A 13,420-nucleotide genomic window follows, 5' to 3' on the forward strand; every position below is an offset into this window, starting at 1 on the left:
CTTATTACTCCTTATGGCCGGGACACACATAACCGCACCGAGCCCGCGCCGGCGTACGGCCGAGTGTTGGCTTTCAAACGTGTAGGGACACATACTACCGCACCGCACCAGCACCGTCGTCGTGTTTGTTGCCCGCGCCGTCACCGACTAGTTCAATTCACTTTTTGACGGTGCGGCCTCGTTCAACATAGAGAGTAAAAAACTTATTGAAGATATACGGAATTTTCCAGTGTTGTACGATCAAAGTGATGAGAAATATGTTTGAACGGAAAAATAAGTTAAAGTAAAAGTAGAACCAAATAAGTTAAGCCGAAGGTATAATAGACATAATATAGTAAATAATAAAATAGACAAAAAAGTATAAAAGAAGGAGCCCGTGACTGTGTCTTAAATTTTAAATTTAAAAATGATTACGTGTAGATGCAGAAGGCAGAAAATAACAATTTTATTCCGATACGGTACATGACTTATGTATCTGATGGTATGTAACTGATGACTGATGGTATATTGTTATGCACCAGCACTATGAATATATACCAAATATATACCGTACCAGCACTATGATTCTCATCTTCTGTGTCTGCAGGTAATTAGTTTAAAATTAAAAATGTAAATTTAAATCGGATGTAAGAAGCTTTTAATAGTGTTATATTTATTATTAACAATAGTTTAACACCACATTAGCACTACAGAACTGAGACACTGCTGCCGCTCGGCTGTCGCACGGATATGTGTGTTCTCCTACCATCATCTCCGTGTCGCGGGCTTAGCTCGGCCGTAGGACGGCGCGGGCTCGGTGCGGTTATATGTGTCCCCCGCTTTTACATTTACTATTACTCCATATTACATTTGGGCTCCTATAATTCCGGCGCCACACTCTTACCGAGTGGCTACAAACAACGACGAGAGCGGGAGTTTAGATGGCTACTGTGACACCGCTCTCCTTCACTCGGCTCAGCTTGCCTTTGCTACAATTTTAGTCGAGACAAGACAAGCGAAGGCGAGTGGCTGCCTATCACTGATCTTGACGGGACGCTTGTCTTCTGGTCACATTGCAGAGTGGATGGCGAGCCGCTAGTGTTGGTCATTTGTTTACACTATGAACAGATATATTGTTGAATTTCTTCATTGATCGAACGTAGTGAGGTCTATGCTTTAACTCGATTTGCTTTTGTCTGTCTGTATGTAACGCGATTACGGCCTAACGCGTTGATAGAATTCGATGAGATTTGGCAGGAATCTTTTTCAACTGCACGTCGATGTATACACAAGATTTTTTGAATTTGTGCATTTCAAGGAGAATATGAAAAGAAAAGGAATTCCTCCATACTCTGATATCACTATAATATATATAATCTACTTTGAAGATAGGATCAATCAAACTAAAGAATTTATTCATAATCTATCAGCTGACAAGTGGATTATTCATTGCATGAATTACACAGATGTCTGGCCGTGTCTATTTCTATAAGGTTGGGTTTCAATATTTTTTATGATGCGTGCCCATCAGTATCAATATTCTCACATTTGAAAAAAAAATTAATAGGTGATTGAAAATAAAATGAAAAACAGCAAAAGTAGGGACATATATGATCTTTCAAGCTCCTTAATTAAAGCTGTGATTGCTTTTATTGTGACTCCTCTTACAAATTGTATTAATGCCTGTATTGACGATGCAGTTTTCCCCTACATTCTGAAGCATTCCAAGACAGTGCCAGTTCATAAGAAAGGGAGTTGGGACGATCCTGCCAATTTTCGACCTATATCAGTAGGATCAATATTTGCAAAGGTTTTTGAGACTGGTATGGCAATAGCATTGTATGAATATTTTGAAAGCAAGAATATATTCACATCTTCCCAGTATGGATTCAGGTCTGGTCGGTCAGCAATTGAAGCTGTGGAGAGTTTGGTGACGGATATTTTGAAGAGTTTTGAGATGAATAGCCTTGCTGGAGTAACCATGTGCGATCTGAGCCGTGCATTTGATGTTGTTGACCATGATATATTGTTGGCTAAGCTTGAACACTTTGGCATTGAGGGAAAGAGCAATCAGCTGTTGAGATCATATTTGACAGATCGTAGGCAGACGGTTTGTGTTAATGGTGTCTTCTCTCATCCAAGATATGTGAAATATGGCGTCCCACAGGGATCGAATCTGGGGCCATTGCTTTTATAATAATGACAAATGATATTAGAGTGAGTGTGGATAGTAGGATAGTGAGCTATGCTGATGACACATCATTACTTTCATGTGATGCAAATCTGGATATGTTAAGGGAAAGGATGGTTGATGCTCAAAACGACATTTCTTCTTGGTTTCGGGCAAACTACTTCTTATTAAATCGAGAAAAAACCAAGTCAATTATTTTTAATTTGAAAAATATAAAAGATGAAATCACTTCAGCTAAGCTACTTGGTATTATTCTAGATACAAAATTAACATGGACATGCCACATTGACTGGTTATGTGGTCGGCTCAGTAGAGTGGTTTTTCTTATAAGACGTCTGAGAACTCTTGTTCCTCAGCAATATTTGAGGACGTCCTACTTCGGGTTTTTCCAGAGTTTAATTCAATATGGGCTTATCCTATGGGGTGGAGCAGCTAATACTAGTAGGGTGCTGCTTCTTCAGAAAAAAGTAGTAAGGCTTATGGCCAATGCTGACTACCTCGCTCACTGTCGCCCAATATTTGTTTCGTTGGAGGTTATGACTGTGTTCAGCCTGTACATCATGCGACTCCTGGTCAGGGTCAGGGACGAGTTGGATGTTCTTGAGTGTAGGTCTGAGATACACGGGCATTTCACCAGACAAGCATGTCACCTGAATGTTCCTTTTGTCAGGTTAAAAAAACTTCAAGGACATTATACAATATTATCAATCAAGGCATTCAATAAGCTACCTGTTAGTGTGAGATATATGAATCAAGCCCGTTTTAAAACTCAAGTTAAAAAGCTGCTAACAGAGAACCCATTATATAATGTAGAGGAATTTTTCAATTTGCCCGTCAATGTAGTGAATACTTATTTTGTGTGATAATATATATTTATAATGGCTCAGTAGTTTTATGGGATTATTCTTGACGACACCTAATGTACATTAAATTGTATTTATTGGTGGATAAACATATTCTATTCTATTCTATTCTATTCTATTCTATTCTACTATACTGTAGTCCGGGCGCAAATGTCATTCCGTGGTCACTTTTGAGTAACAGCCGTGGAAGATGTCTCAATTTCTTCGTTAGGTCTAGCATAATAAGGATCGTGATGATGATAAGTCGAAATCACAGGCAAACACCTCGGAAACAAGATGGCCGCAAAAATTTTCAGGGTTTTGCTATATCGCTTGTATTCCAATAACCGTTCAAGATATTCAACCGTTTTTTCAGACGAAAATATTTTTAAAATCTTTTTCTATGATTAAATGAAATGTTCCTCTAAAACGCATCTTTTTTTAGTTGTAACCTTCAAAAGCCCAAAAAACTTTTTTTTCCAAATTTGTTCAAATTTCATTCCATTATATAACTTTTTTGTGCGAGCGATACAAAGGAATTAGAAATCTATGAAATTTAGAGCGTTTTTCAACTTTGGAACGATATATCTTAATGCGCTGTACATCAAAAAATGAGTTCTCCAGCGCCCTCCAAAGAAAACCCTGCATGATTTTTGGTGCGTTTTTGCATATGCATGAGGTAACAAGCTAGAACTATAAAATCGATTTTTTCTTGATTACTTTAAGATAGAGACTTGCAAATGGTCTCAATCTCTTTTTTACAACAAGACGAATAAGAATATTGATGTTTGAAACAACAGAAATATTCGACATAATTGAAAAATACAACATGGCGGTCATTATTGACATAAATTTTTATATCGCGTGTTATTCAGTTATTGTGAGAGATATCGAATTGGTTTTACCACCAAAGTGTTTCAAATTAACCCAACAATGATGTTCGAGAGAATCATCCCATTTCGACCACTCTTTCCATTATTTATTCAACATCAAAAACTTGAAACATACATTTTTCGGGGACAATATTTTACTTTGCACTCTGTATATGTATTCGCAGTAGACAAATACTAAAATTATTGGCACAGTGTTGTAGAATATTTCCAAAGCTTCAAAATGACATCTGGTTGGAGGCTGTAAGTCCATATTTTACGGCTGGAGCGTCATCGGAAAAAGAGTAAAAAGTACTGATTGCAGTGGAAAACACACTTTTTCCACCAAATGCCAATCCCACCAATTAGAAAACCGTGTAACTCATGACTCCTTGAAGGTACAGACTTGGGAATGGTATCAATCTCTTTATAATGATGTGTAGAAAGAGAATATTCATGATGGCAATCTAAAAAATGTTATACCATTCCCAAGTCTGTACCTTCAAGGAGTCATGAGTTACACGGTTTTCTAATTGTTGGGATTGGCATTTGGTGGAAAAAGTGTGTTTTCCCCTGCAAAAAGTACTTTTTACTCTTTTTCCGAACATCACGATCCTTATTATGCTAGACCTAACGAAGAGATTGAGACATCTTCCACGGCTGTTACTCAAAAATGACCACAGAATGACATTTGCGTCCGAACTACCTACTAATAAAAAATTATTTGTCAAAATATTTTTTTACCGAACTTGTAGAAAATTTAATTTTGAAGAGAACGATATGAAATGAGTCTATAATAGACAAACGCAACCTTAAAAAACATAATCCTTAATAAAATACAAAACGCATAAAAAATAGACAAAATCTGTTAAGCTGAAATGTAAGCTTAATATTAAGGATTATTTTTTTAAAGGTTGCGTTTGTCCATTATAAACTTATTTTACATCTTTCTCTTCGAAATTAAATTTTCTACAAGTTCTGTAAAATAATATTTTGTGTTTATTGTACTTAAACATAGTAAATATCTGATTCAAACCTTGAAGAAACTTGTTATTAGTTGAATCATTATAAGTGATTCCATTTGAAGAATGTTTTTAATTCAAAGTTCAAATTAACAGAGGAAAAGAATGGATTTACCAATGCCTTCAGTAGAAATGTTTAATGACACAAAATAATTCTATCCTATTCTAGGTTGACTACTCGAATCAAAACAGAAACATCAATAACAATAAAACAAAACCCGAAATAGTTGAAAAAAACTCATGATTCACTGCAATAAATGAAAAACAAGCTTTGTTCAATTCGGTTCAAATGTAATTCAGCCAACGCAGTTGAATTAATCCACAATTATCACTTTCTACTTTACATTGAAGAGTTTCTACTTGATATCAGTGTCTACTTGGTCTACATCGTCCATTGCCGTCCTGCTTGGAACCAGGATTGCAATCAACAGGCTTAGTTTTTATTGCATTCACTGCAGCGACAGTTTCATCCGGGGTTTTGGCCTGGGTCACTCCAACTTGGCCAAAGCCTGGATCATAGTCAGCGTCAATTGCCTCTTCTGATTCGCCAGTGGTGGTTGACAGAGGTCTCATTTTGTTAGCAGTAGTTGATGACAGCGGACTGTTTTTAACAGCGGTGGCGGCGTACAGACACACATTAACCAGTAGAAACAAGTGCAGCCACATTATCTGAATGCAAATAAGTCCAGATCAATGGTTTGAGACAATTTCTTCTAAATACTATCGTATCCCAACTTGGGCATTAAGCTAAAGTACAACTTGGGCATAAAGTACGCTGAATAGTACATCTTATTAACAGCCAACAAATACCCGTAGGGCTTCGTTTCAGCAGGGGAACTGAAATTCAGACTGAATTTTTTACTCTGTATAACTTGGTAACTATTAAGCATTCTCGAACCTATATGTCTATTAGAACTTTTTTTCTTCTTTTGATGTAAGGAATCACGCCCTGACTTATGGGCACCTTTTTTCAGGACATCCTGCTTAGTTCACCTTTAGGCTACCTAAGGTGGAAAGTGAAATAATAACATTACCTTACTAATTTAAAAAGGGTACGGTACTAAGATTCATATTTTTATTCACATTACCTTACTAATAATAATTTACTAACAATAATTTCCTCCTATTGCCAGCCTCTCTGCTTGGAAGGAAATGTGATTTCATCGGTTATTTCATTATTCTATAACGGTACTAATTATTACACACTATACTATAATTATTATCTAACTGTAGAATAATCTTATTTGTTGATCTCTAACTTCTTACTCTCATTAGAGTTCAGTATGCTGTTGAACATTAATGCTGTATTTATAAGAGATTCCGACAGTTTGAAGTGAAACTTCTACTGATGTAGTTTAAATTTGAACATCTAAAAATAATGACAAAATCACGTGCAAACAATAAATTAAAATTAGACACGGATAGGCCTATAGCGTTGTCGGGTAATCGAAATGTCAGATACGTACTGAAAAATTCGTTGATGAACATTTTAAATAGGCCTAGGCTGTAGGCTTAAGTCCGGTTGCACAAAAGTCGGTTAAATTTTAACCGTGATCAATTTCACGAGAACCAATCAGAGAAGGCATTTTTGATACGTCGGATCTTCTGATTGGTTCTCGTGGAATTAATCTACGATTAAAATTTAACCGACTTTTGTGCAACCGGCACTAAATCTTGAATGTTAAACTGGAACTTGAACCAGAAACAAATAAATAAAAATAGAATCATAATTTTATTATTGTAACAAGCAGACAGGAATGTTTTATTGCAGCGATTTCCTTATCAAGAAATTGCCGACCTCTTTTTATCAAAAAAATACTGAGAATATTTTAAGCAGAACAACAATAATTGGATAATAAAATACATTGAATTAAAAAAAATATTTGATTTATCAGTGATATCAATAAAGGTAGCGAATATAATATTATGCAGAAATTATTATTAATATAGAACACCAATCTTGGCGTAGGCCTACCATTTTGAGCATATTATTACTGACTACCATGTTGCAATTTAAATTCCAATTTTATTTTTATTGATAGAATCATTCAAAAATATCAAATCTAAAATAATTTATTGAATATTCAACCACGGAAGCATTGAAACTATAGTTTTGTTTTCAAAAATTAATCTTTTGTAGAATTCCGTACCGAATACAGTATTATAAATTAAGCTTTTACAACTATTTTCGGTCATTTTTTTGTAAATGGAATAACTATATCAAAAATTGATATTAACAGGAAATTTTAATCATTCAACAATACCATGAAGAATTTATCCTCAAAATTTCATGAATTTATCTCTTACCGAATTTGAAATGATCTGTCCCAAAAATGTAAACTTTGGACGCTCAAAAAGTAATTATCAGAAAAATGTTTTCCTGTGAAAACTTCTTTATTTTGATAGCTTATTCATATACAAATTGAAAAACTTTAGAAAATATCACCAGTGAAACATTTTTTGACCTTTTTGCGCAGCCTTAATATATGAAGAAGTTTCACAATATTTCTGTTTTAAGTGCAAATTATCATCAAGACTTCTCCAGGACTTAATTTTTTATTCATTCAATCAATCTGCATAAATCATTACTAACTCACAAAAGTTTTTGCTAGTAAACAAATTCTATTGATGTGGAGAATGTTGAATGTAGGTACATCCTATTATTATAAGCTCATCATGTAACCTTCAGTTTTTTTTCATATGGTACGTACGCTACTAACCAGGACCTCCTATATACTACCTATATACAGGTATATAGGAAGTCCTTTACTAACATGAGAAATATCAGGACTTCTTCCTATTATAAGAGGTCCTATGGAAATAATTATGCTATACTCACACTTGAAACTCATTATTTTAATAGCATTGATCAAAATTCACTATTTGTAGCTCCATTTCATTTGATCTACGGTAATGTCAATTGAAGTTATTCATCATTTATTCATAAAATCTGTAGCTCCATTTCATTATTATTTAATCTAATGTCTATTTTAGTTTAGTATTCATCATTTATCCATAAAGTATTCATCATTTATCCATAAAGTAAGTACTTCATCAAATTGGATGAATGAATATTTTTAATTTATAGATATTTCTCAATACAAAATGAAACTTACCAACAAATGAATACACAGTAGATAGGTAATGAGGAAACCGGTATTAGCGGAGTGGAGTGGACTCGGCCAATGTCAAACAGAGACTGCGGAGTAGGGAGTGCGAAAGATGCCACTGCTGATCTCATCAACATACTACAAGGGGCCTATCGCTGAACCAAAAACCAGTTGACCGATTCACAAGTTGCGCGAATAGATCAAGTTTATCGTTGGAGTGAAACACAGATTACTAAAGTGAGATTCGCGTTATAAAGTTAGTGGAGATGATAGCACTACACTACAGAGTTGCCAATTTTCAAATTCTCACCGCCTTCTATATAGTAGATATCATTTAAGTCATCTCAGTACTGAGGTCTATGTTTTAACTCGGATTTTCTTTTGTCTGTATCTGTAAGTATGTGACGCATTTACGGCCAACAACGCGTTGATAGAATTCGATGAGATTTGGCAGGAATATTCCTTTTTCAATTACGCGTCGATTTTTACACTGTACACGGTTTTTTGAAAGTTTGCATTTTGAGGATAATATGAGAGGAAGAGGAATTCCTCCATACTCCGATAACACTTTATATATCATCTATTCTGATAGGATTAATCAGACTATAGAATTATTCATAATAAATCAGCTGACAAGTGGATTATTCATTGCATGCATTACACAGATGTCTGGAGAAGCCGGTGAACAGGTAACACCAGATACTTTGGGAATACAGAAAACTGCATGAGGTCTACTGTTCACAGAACTACAAGTTAATAATAATCAATTATATAAATAACAATTGAAATCTAAGAACCCTTTTTAATTATTCAGTCACTAAAAGTAACTTAGTCAGTAAGTAGTCATTATTTAGTCACTAAAATAATTTAAAAAGGGTACTTTTATTTCAATTTCTATTTATATTCACAAGTAGCCCTAAAGAAAAAACGACAATGATCAATATTTTATTCGCCAAGAAGATAAATATGAAATATTATAATATATATATGGTAATTAAATTATAATAATACATAATTATTTTCTCATGATTTGATAATGACATAAAGAAACAATAGCATAAGCTATTGTTTCTCTATGATAATGACTTCTCATATATTGAGATAAATTATTTGGTTGCATACGGTACAGTATTAATGAAATAATTAAAGATTGGACAGCTTCTAATTCATTGTGTCTTAATAACGACAAAACTCAACTTTTGGAATTTGGATCTAGATTACAACCTGACAAAATGCAAAGTTTCTTGGTATTACAGTTCAAAGCAATTTAAAATGGGGCTTACACATCAAAATATTATGTGGCAAACTGCCGAAGGGAATTTTTATATTAAATAGATTGAAGTTCATTGTTGATAAGAGTGTTTTAATTTCAGTGTATTTTGCTTATCTTCATTCTAATTTGTATTATGGAGTTGTTGCCTGGGGTAATGATACGAATGTGGAAAACTATTTGTGTTACAGAAACGAGCAGTAAGGGTCATTGCTAATGTGAATACGGTTGTCGTTTTCATTGTATAGATTTATTTAAAAAAATCAAGATTTTGACAGTACCAGCTATTTACATTCTTGAATGTCTTATGAAAATTAATTTAGCAAGTATTTCTGTAAATGGCAACGTTCACAACCATTACACTAGAAATTCTGAATCTCTTAGAGTGAACCAGTGCAATTATGCAAATACATTGAACTGCTTTAAGGAATTTGGAATAAGAGCTTATAATAAGCTTCCTACACATTTAAAGAAGCTAGAAGTGGATTATTTTAAAAGAACCATGAAAAAGATTTTAATAGAAATACGGTATGTCCATATAGAAAGGAGGAGTTCATAATTTGAGGGTATTTTGTTTGTTGTTTGTATGCTTGTGGTGTTTGAAGTTTTATTTATTTTTGAATGTAAATACTTTTTATTTATTGTGCTTTATTTATGATGATGCTATGCATTTGTATAAATGTTTTCTGCAATAAAGAAATCTTGAATCTTGGGTAGTCCATTAAGTTTGTTTATAGCCAACAAACGATTTAGCAAAAGTGCGGTGCGGAGGTAGAAAATAACAAAGGTATCTGCTTTGTCTAATGGCAGACAAAGATAGCAACATCAATAATATTAATCAGATGCTAACACTAAAACGTGAATTTCACTTTAGGACTGTTTCTGGAGTGCCTATAAATTCGAAGAACTGATTTTGTGATCGATTAGTGTATCGGCAAAGTAGAGGGAGCCCGATTCATTCATACCTATACTCTACAATGATATAGCTACAGGCCTATACAGTTGTGTACAACTGCGTATATATAGTTGTAGCAGGAAGTTCATTCCTGCGGTCAAGACGGCTACGGCTTGAATCCGGTTTGAATCGTTATTGCAAAAAGTTGAGTTAATACTATACATACTCCATATTTGGTGATGGAAGATTATAAAATTTGAGAAAAGGAGGAAGAGTAGGTGGATGAGGAAGTAGTAGAAAGAAGAAGGAGAAGAAGAAGAAGGAAGGAGGAGGAGGAGGAGAAGAAGAACAACAACAACAAGAAAATCATGATGAAGGAAGGATGAGCAGGAGAAGAGGGAGAAGAAGAAGGAGGAGGAGGAGGAGAAAAAAGAAGATGAAGGAAGGAGGAGAAGAGAGTGAAGAAGAAGTAGGAGGAGGAGAAAAAGAAGAAGAAGGAGGAGAAAAAGAGGAAGAAATCAATGCATGAGTCAGAAAAATAATATTGTATTACGTGCTACAGTTATAATCGTTTCAAAGTGTCAGTATGCAGTGTGAATGTGACATCAATGCATCCCATAAACTCGATGCTGTCAGTTTGAAGTGAGCCGCCTATATGAAGGTCGACGTTTAAATATAGGAAATACCGAAGTAGAGTTATTCGAATTAAGATAATTATGTACGGTAGCATTTGATATTGAGCTTGAAATTATCAAGAAAATCTAGAGGAGACTATGTCATTACTCAAGAATGTGAAAACATCGTCTTCCTCCAAGAGGTTTTCTATTTTGTTGAGGCACAGGTCTTAACAATCTCAACCTTATAAGTTATAAAAAGCTATCTAAATTTGGGAGAGAAATAGCACAAAGTACAAGGAGTATCCTTAGTTTTTCTCTCCCGGTTATTGCTTTCTTGTAAAAATAATAAAAATATGATGAAAATAAAAAAAAATAATGATTACTATGTAGGCCTACACAGCACATTGACATCATGCAGTGGACCAGTGCGTTTTCTCTCTCTCTCCAAGAGTTGACCTATAGGAAAATTTTTACTCTGGATAAAATTGAATACCCTAAATCGAAACAAAATTTGGCCACTGTGAGAGTCAAGAAAATTGTAAGTGGTATTTGGAGATTAGGGAGAGTGGTAGACAGCCCACCACTTTTTATGGCAGCAGAGATGTTTTTTGTTGAGATGTGACAAATATTGCGATTTGGAATTACAACTGAATCAATAAAATATATTGTGAAAAAATGCTAATTTGGCGCACAGTCAGCGGCTTTATAAAGTCTGTCAATCATGATAAACCATTAGTTATTACAATTAATAAATAATAATTAATTAAATAATTCAATGATAATAATTATAATTATTAACCTACTGCCTGTCAAGCATGTTACAACTTTATTGTTGAAATACAAGAGACTAAGGGCCGGTTTCCAAGCTCGGCATTTAGCCAAGTCCTAGACTTTAAACAGCTGGAGTCAGAAAATTGGCTTTCCAAAACGGGGCGTAGTCGCAGCTTTAAAGTAACTTACAGTAGTCGTAGTTTTTATTTTCTCATTTCTATAATTGGAAACGTTTATCCTTGACGAAATAAGACATTCCTAAATAATTCAAAATAGCTGAAACTTTACACTTTTTTCTCTTTATTTTATTTTGTGTTCAATTTTCTAGTTTTTCGAAATTTAATTCAAACGTGACTATGACAATGACTGTGACTACGCCCCGTTTTGGAAAGCCAATTTTCTGACTCCAGCTGTCCAAAGTCTAGGACTTAGCTAAATCCCAAGCTCGGAAACCGGCCCCAAATAAAATACGGTGGGTAGGGTACTATAAAAATAAGATGAAAAACTGAAAGATCTTCAAATAATATTTAATACCTGAATTTTTCAAGTTACAAAAGAATTGGATTTTAATATTGTCTATATAATATCGTTCTATATTTATGATTGATTAAATATTACACTTTTAATATAATATGTATTCAATAGTACAGACTTCTAGATATGATACTATAATAATAATGATAGTTTATAACAATATAATAATACTATTAAAATAATATCAATATGACTATATGGTAGCTATTCACAGAATAGGGCTAGGCTATCTCACAGAAATTGGAACACTAAATTCCGTTTTTAAAATTGAACATCGACATAAATAAAATTGAATTCATTTCGTACTGAATACACCTTATTGACCTCAATTTGTTAACATAAATTTTTAATATTGCGTTCACGGTAACTTCTTAAGAAAGAATACAGGAAGTATGAAAGAATAAGTATTTATTTATTTTAATACAAAAAAATATGCGGATACTAGAAGTAGTATGTTTTCTCTATACTTCTACTTAATACATGAAACAGGGTGGCCACCCATTTTAAAATAAAAAATTCATGAGGAATTCCCAAAGACCTTAAAGAGATATCTTTAAGGTCTTTGGTAATTCCCGGTTTTCCAGAGTAAAATTTCAAATTTTCCATGTAGATTATCCGCAGTATTTGAGGAACAAGATACATTTGTGAAGAATTTATTACGGAAATCTTTAGTTTGATCTTTCATGACGAATTGCGAATAGTGTATTCCAAACATATTGATATTTTTTGACATTACAGTCTATTTTTGTGAGGAATTAGTACGTTTATCTCTTTTCTGTATAGGGCTACTTGTAATATAGATATAAAGGAAATGAAAATTTCAAAAAAGGGTACTGAGGCATTTATTTTCTTTATATCTAAATTAGTACGTTCTATGTTCTTCTAACTACTCATGTGTGTGGAGTGCTTTCGGACAGGGTCCATTTTCAACACTCAGTGAATAGTTAAAAAAATGTCTCACAAAATTAAACTACATTGTCAATGTTATCAATACATTTGAACATTTATTATGTATTCTGAGTCATACTTTCACTAATGAAGCCATATATATGTATGTACAGTACCATAGCCAATTCCGGCTGTTGGCGACTATTCAAACCTTGACGAAAGTCTCATTCCGAAGAGAATGAAGCCATCAAAATACTCAATTTTGAAATATAATTGATTTATATAATTACTACAAATATGATAATTTCAAAATATACTAAGCGAGCGCCAATTTTTTTCCACTGTTTTATACTCACTGTTACTGTACACTTATTTACTAAATTAATTGAAATTTATGAAAAATTCATGGGTAATTGGGGAATTAATGAGGAA

The sequence above is a fragment of the Nilaparvata lugens genome, chromosome 9, assembly GCF_014356525.2.
Source record: "Nilaparvata lugens isolate BPH chromosome 9, ASM1435652v1, whole genome shotgun sequence".
NCBI lineage: Eukaryota > Metazoa > Arthropoda > Insecta > Hemiptera > Delphacidae > Nilaparvata > Nilaparvata lugens.